Raw genomic sequence first — 12,500 nt, 5'->3', positions numbered from 1 at the left:
CAGTCCTCAGTCTTGTGACAGTATTGTCAAGACTATCAGTCCCTCAGTCTTGTGACAGTATTGTCAAGACTATCAGTCCTCAGTCTTGTAACAGTATTGTCAAGACTATCAGTCCTCAGTCTTGTGACAGTATTGTCAAGACTATCAGTCCCTCAGTCTTGTAACAGTATTGTCAAGACTATCAGTCCTCAGTCTTGTAACAGTATTGTCAAGACTATCAGTCCTCAGTCTTGTAACAGTATTGTCAAGACTATCAGTCCTCAGTCTTGTGACAGTATTGTCAAGACTATCAGTCCTCAGTCTTGTAACAGTATTGTCAAGACTATCAGTCCTCAGTCTTGTAACAGTATTGTCAAGACTATCAGTCCTCAGTCTTGTGACAGTATTGTCAAGACTATCAGTCCTCAGTCTTGTAACAGTATTGTCAAGACTATCAGTCCTCAGTCTTGTAACAGTATTGTCAAGACTATCAGTCCTCAGTCTTGTGACAGTATTGTCAAGACTATCAGTCCTCAGTCTTGTAACAGTATTGTCAAGACTATCAGTCCTCAGTCTTGTAACAGTATTATCAAGACTATCAGTCCTCAGTCTTGTGACAGTATTGTCAAGACTATCAGTCCTCAGTCTTGTAACAGTATTGTCAAGACTATCAGTCCTCAGTCTTGTAACAGTAGTGTCAAGACTATCAGTCCCTCAGTCTTGTGACAGTATTGTCAAGACTATCAGTCCCTCAGTCTTGTAACAGTATTGTCAAGACTAACAGTCCTCAGTCTTGTAACAGTATTGTCAAGACTATCAGTCCCTCAGTCTTGTAACAGTATTGTCAAGACTATCAGTCACTCAGTCTTGTAACAGCAGTGTCAAGACTATCAGTCCCTCAGTCTTGTAACAGTATTGTCAAGACTATCAGTCCCTCAGTCTTGTGACAGTATTGTCAAGACTATCAGTCCCTCAGTCTTGTAACAGTATTGTCAAGACTATCAGTCCCTCAGTCTTGTGACAGTATTGTCAAGACTATCAGTCCCTCAGTCTTGTGACAGTATTGTCAAGACTATCAGTCCTCAGTCTTGTAACAGTATTGTCAAGACTATCAGTCCCTCAGTCTTGTGACAGTATTGTCAAGACTATCAGTCCCTCAGTCTTGTGACAGTATTGTCAAGACTATCAGTCCCTCAGTCTTGTGACAGTATTGTCAAGACTATCAGTCCCTCAGTCTTGTAACAGTATTGTCAAGACTATCAGTCCCTCAGTCTTGTGACAGTATTGTCAAGACTATCAGTCCCTCAGTCTTGTAACAGCAGTGTCAAGACTATCAGTCCCTCAGTCTTGTAACAGTATTGTCAAGACTATCAGTCCCTCAGTCTTGTGACAGTATTGTCAAGACTATCAGTCCCTCAGTCTTGTAACAGTATTGTCAAGACTATCAGTCCTCAGTCTTGTAACAGTATTGTCAAGACTATCAGTCCTCAGTCTTGTAACAGTATTGTCAAGACTATCAGTCCTCAGTCTTGTAACAGTATTGTCAAGACTATCAGTCCTCAGTCTTGTAACAGTATTGTCAAGACTATCAGTCCTCAGTCTTGTAACAGTATTGTCAAGACTATCAGTCCTCAGTCTTGTAACAGTATTGTCAAGACTATCAGTCCTCAGTCTTGTAACAGTATTGTCAAGACTATCAGTCCCTCAGTCTTGTAACAGTATTGTCAAGACTATCAGTCCTCAGTCTTGTAACAGTATTGTCAAGACTATCAGTCCTCAGTCTTGTAACAGTATTGTCAAGACTATCAGTCCTCAGTCTTGTAACAGTATTGTCAAGACTATCAGTCCTCAGTCTTGTAACAGTAGTGTCAAGACTATCAGTCCTCAGTCTTGTAACAGTATTGTCAAGACTATCAGTCCTTAGTCTTGTAACAGTAGTGTCAAGACGATCAGTCCCACAGTCTTGTAACAGTATTGGCAAGAATATCAGTCCTCAGTCTTGTAACAGTATTGTCAAGACTATCAGTCCCTCAGTCTTGTGACAGTATTGTCACGACTATCAGTCCCTCAGTCTTGTAACAGTATTGTCAAGACTATCAGTCCTCAGTTTTGTAACAGTAGTGTCAAGACTATCAGTCCTCAGTCTTGTGACAGTATTGTCAAGACTATCAGTCCTCAGTCTTGTGACAGTATTGTCAAGACTATCAGTCCTCAGTCTTGTGACAGTATTGTCAAGACTATCAGTCCCTCAGTCTTGTGACAGTATTGTCAAGACTATCAGTCCCTCAGTCTTGTGACAGTATTGTCAAGACTATCAGTCCCTCAGTCTTGTGACAGTATTGTCAAGACTATCAGTCCCTCAGTCTTGTGACAGTATTGTCAAGGCTATCAGTCCCTCAGTCTTGTAACAGTATTGTCAAGACTATCAGTCCTCAGTCTTGTGACAGTATTGTCAAGACTATCAGTCCTCAGTCTTGTAACAGTAGTGTCAAGACTATCAGTCCTCAGTCTTGTAACAGTATTGTCAAGACTATCAGTCCTCAGTCTTGTAACAGTATTGTCAAGACTATCAGTCCTAAGTCTCGTAACAGTAGTGTCAAGACTATCAGTCCTCAGTCTTGTAACAGTAGTGTCAAGACTATCAGTCCTCAGTCTTGTAACAGTATTGTCAAGACTATCAGTCCTCAGTCTTGTAACAGTATTGTCAAGACTATCAGTCCTCAGTCTTGTAACAGTATTGTCAAGACTATCAGTCCCTCAGTCTTGTAACAGTATTGTCAAGACTATCAGTCCCTCAGTCTTGTAACAGTATTGTCAAGACTATCAGTCCTCAGTCTTGTAACAGTATTGTCAAGACTATCAGTCCCTCAGTCTTGTAACAGTATTGTCAAGACTATCAGACCTCAGTCTTGTGACAGTATTGTCAAGACTATCAGACCTCAGTCTTGTAACAGTATTGTCAAGACTATCAGTCCTCAGTCTTGTGACAGTATTGTCAAGACTATCAGTCCTCAATCTTGTGACAGTATTGTCAAGACTATCAGTCCTCAGTCTTATAACAGTATTGTCAAGACTATCAGTCCTCAGTCTTGTGACAGTATTGTCAAGACTATCAGTCCTCAGTCTTGTGACAGTATTGTCAAGACTATCAGTCCCTCAGTCTTGTAACAGTATTGTCAAGACTATCAGTCCCTCAGTCTTGTGACAGTATTGTCAAGACTATCAGTCCCTCAGTCTTGTAACAGTATTGTCAAGACTATCAGTCCCTCAGTCTTGTGACAGTATTGTCAAGACTATCAGTCCTCAGTCTTGTAACAGTATTGTCAAGACTATCAGTCCCTCAGTCTTGTAACAGTATTGTCAAGACTATCAGTCCTCAGACTTGTAACAGTACTGTCAAGACTATCAGTCCCTCAGTCTTGTAACAGTATTGTCAAGACTATCAGTCCTCAGTCTTGTAACAGTATTGTCAAGACTATCAGTCCTCAGTCTTGTAACAGTATTGTCAAGACTATCAGTCCTCAGCCTTGTAACAGTATTGTCAAGACTATCAGTCCCTCAGTCTTGTGACAGTATTGTCAAGACTATCAGTCCTCAGTCTTGTAACAGTATTGTCAAGACTATCAGTCCCTCAGTCTTGTAACAGTATTGTCAAGACTATCAGTCCCTCAGTCTTGTAACAGTATTGTCAAGACTATCAGTCCCTCAGTCTTGTAACAGTATTGTCAAGACTATCAGTCCTCAGTCTTGTAACAGTATTGTCAAGACTATCAGTCCTCAGTCTTGTAACAGTATTGTCAAGACTATCAGTCCTAAGTCTCGTAACAGTAGTGTCAACAGTAGTTTGTCAAGTGTCACTATCAGTCCTCAGTCTTGTAACAGTATTGTCAAGACTATCAGTCCTCAGTCTTGTAACAGTATTGTCAAGACTATCAGTCCTCAGTCTTGTAACAGTATTGTCAAGACTATCAGTCCCTCAGTCTTGTAACAGTATTGTCAAGACTATCAGTCCCTCAGTCTTGTAACAGTATTGTCAAGACTATCAGTCCTCAGTCTTGTGACAGTATTGTCAAGACTATCAGTCCTCAATCTTGTGACAGTATTGTCAAGACTATCAGTCCTCAGTCTTATAACAGTATTGTCAAGACTATCAGTCCTCAGTCTTGTGACAGTATTGTCAAGACTATCAGTCCTCAGTCTTGTAACAGTATTGTCAAGACTATCAGTCCTCAGTCTTGTAACAGTATTGTCAAGACTATCAGTCCTCAGTCTTGTGACAGTATTGTCAAGACTATCAGTCCCTAGTCTTGTAACAGTATTGTCAAGACTATCAGTCCCTCAGTCTTGTGACAGTATTGTCAAGACTATCAGTCCTCAGTCTTGTAACAGTATTGTCAAGACTATCAGTCCCTCAGTCTTGTAACAGTATTGTCAAGACTATCAGTCCCTCAGTCTTGTAACAGTATTGTCAAGACTATCAGTCCCTCAGTCTTGTAACAGTATTGTCAAGACTATCAGTCCTCAGTCTTGTAACAGTATTGTCAAGACTATCAGTCCTCAGTCTTGTAACAGTATTGTCAAGACTATCAGTCCTCAGCCTTGTAACAGTATTGTCAAGACTATCAGTCCTCAGTCTTGTGACAGTATTGTCAAGACTATCAGTCCTCAGTCTTGTAACAGTATTGTCAAGACTATCAGTCCCTCAGTCTTGTGACAGTATTGTCAAGACTATCAGTCCTCAGTCTTGTAACAGTATTGTCAAGACTATCAGTCCTCAGTCTTGTAACAGTATTGTCAAGACTATCAGTCCTCAGTCTTGTAACAGTATTGTCAAGACTATCAGTCCTAAGTCTCGTAACAGTAGTGTCAAGACTATCAGTCCTCAGTCTTGTAACAGTATTGTCAAGACTATCAGTCCTAAGTCTCGTAACAGTAGTGTCAAGACTATCAGTCCTCAGTCTTGTAACAGTAGTGTCAAGACTATCAGTCCTCAGTCTTGTAACAGTATTGTCAAGACTATCAGTCCTCAGTCTTGTAACAGTAGTGTCAAGACTAACAGTCCTCAGTCTTGTGACAGTATTGTCAAGACTATCAGTCCCTCAGTCTTGTAACAGTATTGTCAAGACTATCAGTCCTCAGTCTTGTAACAGTATTGTCAAGACTATCAGTCCCTCAGTCTTGTAACAGTATTGTCAAGACTATCAGTCCCTCAGTCTTGTAACAGTATTGTCAAGACTATCAGACCTCAGTCTTGTGACAGTATTGTCAAGACTATCAGTCCTCAGTCTTGTGACAGTATTGTCAAGACTATCAGACCTCAGTCTTGTAACAGTATTGTCAAGACTATCAGTCCTCAGTCTTGTGACAGTATTGTGAAGACTATCAGTCCTCAGTCTTGTAACAGTATTGTCAAGACTATCAGTCCTCAGTCTTGTAACAGTATTGTCAAGACTATCAGTCCTCAGTCTTGTAACAGTATTGTCAAGACTATCAGTCCTCAGTCTTGTAACAGTATTGTCAAGGCTATCAGTCCCTCAGTCTTGTAACAGTATTGTCAAGACTATCAGTCCTCAGTCTTGTAACAGTATTGTCAAGGCTATCAGTCCTCAGTCTTGTAACAGTATTGTCAAGGCTATCAGTCCTCCGTCTTGTAACAGTATTGTCAAGGCTATCAGTCCTCAGTCTTGTAACAGTATTGTCAAGGCTATCAGTCCTCAGTCTGTCTTGAACTAACTACAACATATGTTGGTCGGGACACAGGACAAGTGTCTCCTGACGCTGGTCTTAGCCATAAGACCCATAATCAGCACATGGTGGGAGGGATGACTTATGTACCGGAGTTAGGTGACTGGAAGTAGGAGGCCGGACCACAGAGCAACCACTGGTACATAGAGCTCACCCAGCTCTCATAGAGCTCACCCAGCTGTTATAGAGCTCAGTCAGTTGTCATAGAGCTCACCCAGCTGTTATAGAGCTCAGTCAGTTGTCATAGAGCTCACCCAGCTGTTATAGAGCTCAGTCAGTTGTCATAGAGCTCACCCAGCTGTCATAGAGCTCAGTCAGTTGTCATAGAGCTCACCCGGCTGTCATAGAGCTCAGTCAGTTGTCATAGAGCTCACCCAGCTGTTATAGAGCTCACTCAGTTGTCATAGAGCTCACCCAGTTGTCATAGAGCTCACTCAGTTGTCATAGAGCTCACTCAGTTGTCACAGAGATCACCGAACTGTCATAGAGCACAACCAGCTGTCATAGAGCTCACCCAACTCTCATAGAGCACAACCAGCTGTCATAGAGCTCACCCAACTGTCATAGAACACAACCAGCTGTCACAGAGCTCACCCAACTGTTACAGAGCTCACCCAACTATCAAAGAGCACAACCAGCTGTAATAGAGCTCACCCAACTATCAAAGAGCACAACCAGCTGTCATAGAGCTCATCCAGCTGTCACAGAGCGCACCCAACTGTCATAAAGCACAACCAGCTGTCATAGAGCTCACCCAACTGTCATAGAACACAACCAGCTGTCACAGAGCTCACTCAGCTGTCACAGAGCTCACCCAACTGCCATAGAGCACACCCAGATGTCATAGAGCTCACCCAACTATCATAGAGCACAACCAGCTGTCATAAAGCTCACCCAACTATCATAGAGCACAACCAGCTGTCATAGAGCTCACCCAACTGTCATAGAGCACAACCAGCTGTCACAGAGCTCGCCCAGCTGTCACAGAGCTCGCCCAGCTGTCACAGAGCTCACCCAACTGTCATAGAGCACAACCAGCTGTCACAGAGCTCACCCAGCTGTCACGGAGCTCACCCAGCTGTCACAGAACTCACCCAACTGTCATAGAGCACAATCAGCTGTCAGAGAGCTCACCCAGCTGTCACAAAGCTCACCCAGCTGCCAGAGAGCTCACCCAGCTGTCAGAGAGCTCACCCAGCTGTCACAGAGTCTCACCCAACTGTCATAGAGCACAACCAGCTGTCACAGAGCTCACCCAGCTGTCATAGAGCTCACCCAACTATCACAGAGCTCACCCAGCTGTCACAGAGCTCACCCAACTGTCATAGAGCACAACCAGCTGTCACAGAGCTCACCCAGCTGTCATAGAGCTCACCCAACTATCACAAAGCTCACCCAGCTGTCTCAGAGCTCACCCAGCTGTCATAGAGCTCACCCAACTATCACAAAGCTCACCCAGCTGTCTCAGAGCTCACCCAGCTGTCATAGAGCTCACCCAACTATCACAAAGCTCACCCAGCTGTCACAGAGCTCACTCTGTATAGAGGGAACTTAACAAGGAGCCTGAAAACTACATATAGTGACGCAGGAACTTTATACAGCAGGGGTCGTGGACCCCCACAGCAGGGGTCGTGGACCCCCACAGCAGGGGTAGTGGACCCCCACAGCAGGGGTCGTGGACCCCCACAGCAGGGGTCGTGGACCCCCACAGCAGGGGTCGTGGACCCCCACAGCAGGGGTCGTGGACCCCCACAGCAGGGGTCGTGGACCCCCACAGCAGGGGTCGTGGGCCCCCACAGCAGGGGTCGTGGACCCCCACAGCAGGGGTCGTGGACCCCCACAGCAGGGGTCGTGGACCCCCACAGCAGGGGTCGTGGACCCCCACAGCAGGGGTCGTGGACCCCCACAGCAGGGGTCGTGGACCCCCACAGCAGGGGTCGTGGACCCCCACAGCAGGGGTGAACCTCACACCGGTGAAGAGATCTTGATCCAAGGAAATGGAGCCCTCCTCCACTGCCTTGGATTAAAATCTCGTTATTCTCCAATCTGTGCGTGGCCCATGAGAGTTTAGTGCTTCCCTTACATTATTATTATTATGGAATAATAATAATAATAATAATAATAATAATAATAATAATAATAATAATAATAATATTAAAAGTGATAATTGACCCGGCTGCTGGGCCATTAAAAGTCATAATTGACCCGGCTGCTGGGCCATTAAAAGTCATAATTGACCCGGCTGCTGGGCCATTAAAAGTCATAATTGACCCGGCTGCTGGGCCATTAAAAGTCATAATTGACCCGGCTGCTGGGCCATTAAAAGTCATAATTGACCCGGCTGCTGGGCCATTAAAAGTCATAATTGACCCGGCTGCTGGGCCATTAAAAGTCATAATTGACCCGGCTGCTGGGCCATTAAAAGTCATAATTGACCCCGGCTGCTGGGCCATTAAAAGTCATAATTGACCCGGCTGCTGGGCCATTAAAAGTCATAATTGAACCGGCTGCTGGGCCATTAAAAGTCATAATTGACCCGGCTGCTGGGCCATTAAAAGTCATAATTGACCCGGCTGCTGGGCCATTAAAAGTCATAATTGACCCGGCTGCTGGGCCATTAAAAGTCATAATTGACCCGGCTGCTGGGCCATTAAAAGTCATAATTGACCCGGCTGCTGGGCCATTAAAAGTCATAATTGACCCGGCTGCTGGGCCATTAAAAGTCATAATTGACCCGGCTGCTAGGCCATTAAAAGTCATAATTGACCCGGGTGCTGGGCCATTAAGTCATAATTGACCCGGCTGCTGGGCCATTAAAAGTGTTAATTGACCCGGCTGCTGGGCCATTAAAAGTCATAATTGACCCGGCTGCTGGGCCATGAAAAGTCATAATTGGCCCGGCTGCTGGGCCATTAAAAGTCATAATTGGCCCGGCTGCTGGGCCATTAAAAGTCATAATTGACCCGGCTGCTGGGCCATTAAAAGTCATAATTGACCCGGCTGCTGGGCCATTAAAAGTCATAATTGACCCGGCTGCTGGGCCATTAAAAGTCATAATTGACCCGGGTGCTGGGCCACTAAGTCATAATTGACCCGGCTGCTGGGCCATTAAAAGTGTTAATTGACCCGGCTGCTGGGCCATTAAAAGTCATAATTGACCCGGCTGCTGGGCCATTAAAAGTCATAATTGACCCGGCTGCTGGGCCATTAAAAGTCATAATTGACCCGGCTGCTGGGCCATTAAAAGTCATAATTGACCCGGCTGCTGGGCCATTAAAAGTCATAATTGACCCGGCTGCTGGGCCATTAAAAGTCATAATTGACCCGGGTGCTGGTCCATTAAGTCATAATTGACCCGGCTGCTGGGCCATTAAAAGTGTTAATTGACCCGGCTGCTGGGCCATTAAAAGTCATAATTGACCCGGCTGCTGGGCCATTAAAAGTCATAATTGATCCGGCTGCTGGGCCATTAAAAGTCATAATTGACCCGGCTGCTGGGCCATTAAAAGTCATAATTGACCCGGCTGCTGGGCCATTAAAAGTCATAATTGACCCGGCTGCTGGGCCATTAAAAGTCATAATTGACCCGTCTGCTGGGCCATTAAAAGTCATAAGTGACCCGGGCGCTGGGCCATTAAGTCATAATTGACCCGGCTGCTGGGCCATTAAAAGTGTTAATTGACCCGGCTGCTGGGCCATTAAAAGTGTTAATTGACCCGGCTGCTGGGCCATTAAAAGTGTTAATTGACCCGGCTGCTGGGCCATTAAAAGTGTTAATTGACCCGGCTGCTGGGCCATTAAAAGTGATAATTGACCCGGCTGCTGGGCCATTAAAAGTGTTAATTGACCCGGCTGCTGGGCCATTAAAAGTGTTAATTGACCCGGCTGCTGGGCCATTAAAAGTGATAATTGACCCGGCTGCTGGGCCAATAAAAGTGATAATTGACCCGGCTGCTGGGCCATTAAAAGTGTTAATTGACCCGGCTGCTGGGCCATTAAAAGTGTTAATTGACCCGGCTGCTGGGCCATTAAAAGTGATAATTGACCCGGCTGCTGGGCCATTAAAAGTGTTAATTGACCCGGCTGCTGGGCCATTAAAAGTGTTAATTGACCCGGCTGCTGAGCCATTAAAAGTGATAATTGACCCGGCTGCAGGGCCATTAAAAGTGTTAATTGACCCGGCTGCTGGGCCATTAAAAGTGTTAATTGACCCGGCTGCTGGGCCATTAAAAGTGATAATTGACCCGGCTGCTGGGCCATTAAAAGTGATAATTGACCCGGCTGCTGGGCCATTAAAAGTGTTAATTGACCCGGCTGCGGGGCCATTAAAAGTGATAATTGACCCGGCTGCTGGGCCATTAAAAGTGTTAATTGACCCGGCTGCTGGGCCATTAAAAGTGATAATTGACCCGGCTGCTGGGCCATTAAAAGTGATAATTGACCCGGCTGCTGGGCCATTAAAAGTGATAATTGACCCGGCTGCTGGGCCATTAAAAGTGATAATTGACCCGGCTGTTGGGCCATTGATAATTGACCCGGCTGCTGGGCCATTAAAAGTGATAACTGACCAGGCTGCTGGGCCATTAAAAGTGTTAATTGACCCGGCTGCTGGGCCATTAAAAGTGATAATTGACCCGGCTGCTGGGCCATTAAAAGTGATAATTGACCCGGCTGCTGGGCCATTGATAATTGACCCGGCTGCTGGGCCATTAAAAGTGTTAACTGACCCGGCTGCTGGGCCATTAAAAGTGATAATTGACCCGGCCGCTGGGCCATTAAAAGTGATAATTGACCCGGCTGCTGGGCCATTAAGTGATAATTGACCCGGCTGCTGGGCCATTAAAAGTGATAATTGACCCGGCTGCTGGGCCATTAAGTCATAATTGACCCGGCTGCTGGGCCATTAAAAGTGATAATTGACCCGGCTGCTGGGCCATTAAAAGTGTTAATTGACCCGGCTGCTGGGCCATTAAAAGTGATAATTGACCCGGCTGCTGGGCCATTAAAAGTCATAATTGACCCGGCTGCTGGGCCATTAAAAGTGATAATTGACGCGGCTGCTGGGCCATTAAAAGTGTTAATTGACCAGGCTGCTGGGCCATTGATAATTGACCCGGCTGCTGGGCCATTAAAAGTGATAATTGACCCGGCTGCTGGGCCATTAAAAGTGATAATTGACCCGGCTGCTGGGCCATTAAAAGTCATAATTGACCCGGCTGCTGGGCCATTAAAAGTCATAATTGACCCGGCTGCTGGGCCATTAAAAGTCATAATTGACCCGGCTGCTGGGCCATTAAAAGTCATAATTGACCCGGCTGCTGGGCCATTAAAAGTCATAATTGACCCGGCTGCTGGGCCATTAAAAGTGTTAATTGACCCGGCTGCTGGGCCATTAAAAGTGTTAATTGACCCGGCTGCTGGGCCATTAAAAGTGATAATTGACCCGGCTGCTGGGCCATTAAAAGTGATAATTGACCCGGCTGCTGGGCCATTAAAAGTGATAATTGACCCGGCTGCTGGGCCATTAAAAGTGTTAATTGACCCGGCTGCTGGGCCATTAAAAGTGATAATTGACCCGGCTGCTGGGCCATTAAAAGTCATAATTGACCCGGCTGCTGGGCCATTAAAAGTCATAATTGACGCGGCTGCTGGGCCATTAAAAGTGTTAATTGACCAGGCTGCTGGGCCATTGATAATTGACCCGGCTGCTGGGCCATTAAAAGTGTTAATTGACCCGGCTGCTGGGCCATTAAAAGTGATAATTGACCCGGCCGCTGGGCCATTAAAAATGATAATTGACCCGGCTGCTGGGCCATTAAAAGTGTTAATTGACCCGGCTGCTGGGCCATTAAAAGTGTTAATTGACCCGGCTGCTGGGCCATTAAAAGTGATAATTGACCCGGCTCCTGGGCCATTAAAAGTCATAATTGACCCGGCTGCTGGGCCATTAAAAGTCATAATTGACCCGGGTGCTGGGCCATTAAGTCATAATTGACCCGGCTGCTGGGCCATTAAAAGTGTTAATTGACCCGGCTGCTGGGCCATTAAAAGTCATAATTGACCCGGCTGCTGGGCCATTAAAAGTCATAATTGACCCGGCTGCTTGGCCATTAAAAGTGATAATTGACCCGGCTGCTTGGCCATTAAAAGTGTTAATTGGACCCGGCTGCTGGGCCATTAAAGTGTTAATTGACCCGGCTGCTGGGCCATTAAGTGTTAATTGACCCGGCTGCTGGGCCATTAAAAGTGATAACTGACCCGGCTGCTGGGCCATTAAAAGTGATAATTAACCCGGCTGTTTGGCCATTAAAAGTGATAATTGACCCGGCTGTTTGGCCATTAAAAGTGATAATTGACCCGGCTGTTTGGCCATTAAAAGTGTTAATTGACCCGGCTGCTGGGCCATTAAAAGTCATAATTGACCCGGCTGCTGGGCCATTAAAAGTCATAATTGACCCGGCTGCTGGGCCATTAAAAGTCATAATTGACCCGGCTGCTGGGCCATTAAAAGTCATAATTGACCCGGCTGCTGGGCCATTAAAAGTGTTAATTGACCCGGCTGCTGGGCCATTAAGTGTTAATTGACCCGGCTGCTGGGCCATTAAAAGTGATAACTGACCCGGCTGCTGGGCCATTAAAAGTGATAATTGACCCGGCTGTTTGGCCATTAAAAGTGATAATTGACCCGGCTGCTGGGCCATTAAAAGTGATAATTGACCCGGCTGCTGGGCCATTAAAAGTGATAATTGACCCGGCTGCCGGGTAAACAAGTGGAA

Source organism: Cherax quadricarinatus, chromosome 92 (genome assembly GCF_038502225.1).
Source record: "Cherax quadricarinatus isolate ZL_2023a chromosome 92, ASM3850222v1, whole genome shotgun sequence".
Lineage (NCBI taxonomy): Eukaryota > Metazoa > Arthropoda > Malacostraca > Decapoda > Parastacidae > Cherax > Cherax quadricarinatus.
The sequence above is the reverse complement of the archived record's forward strand: the minus strand, read 5'-3'. Positions refer to the sequence as shown.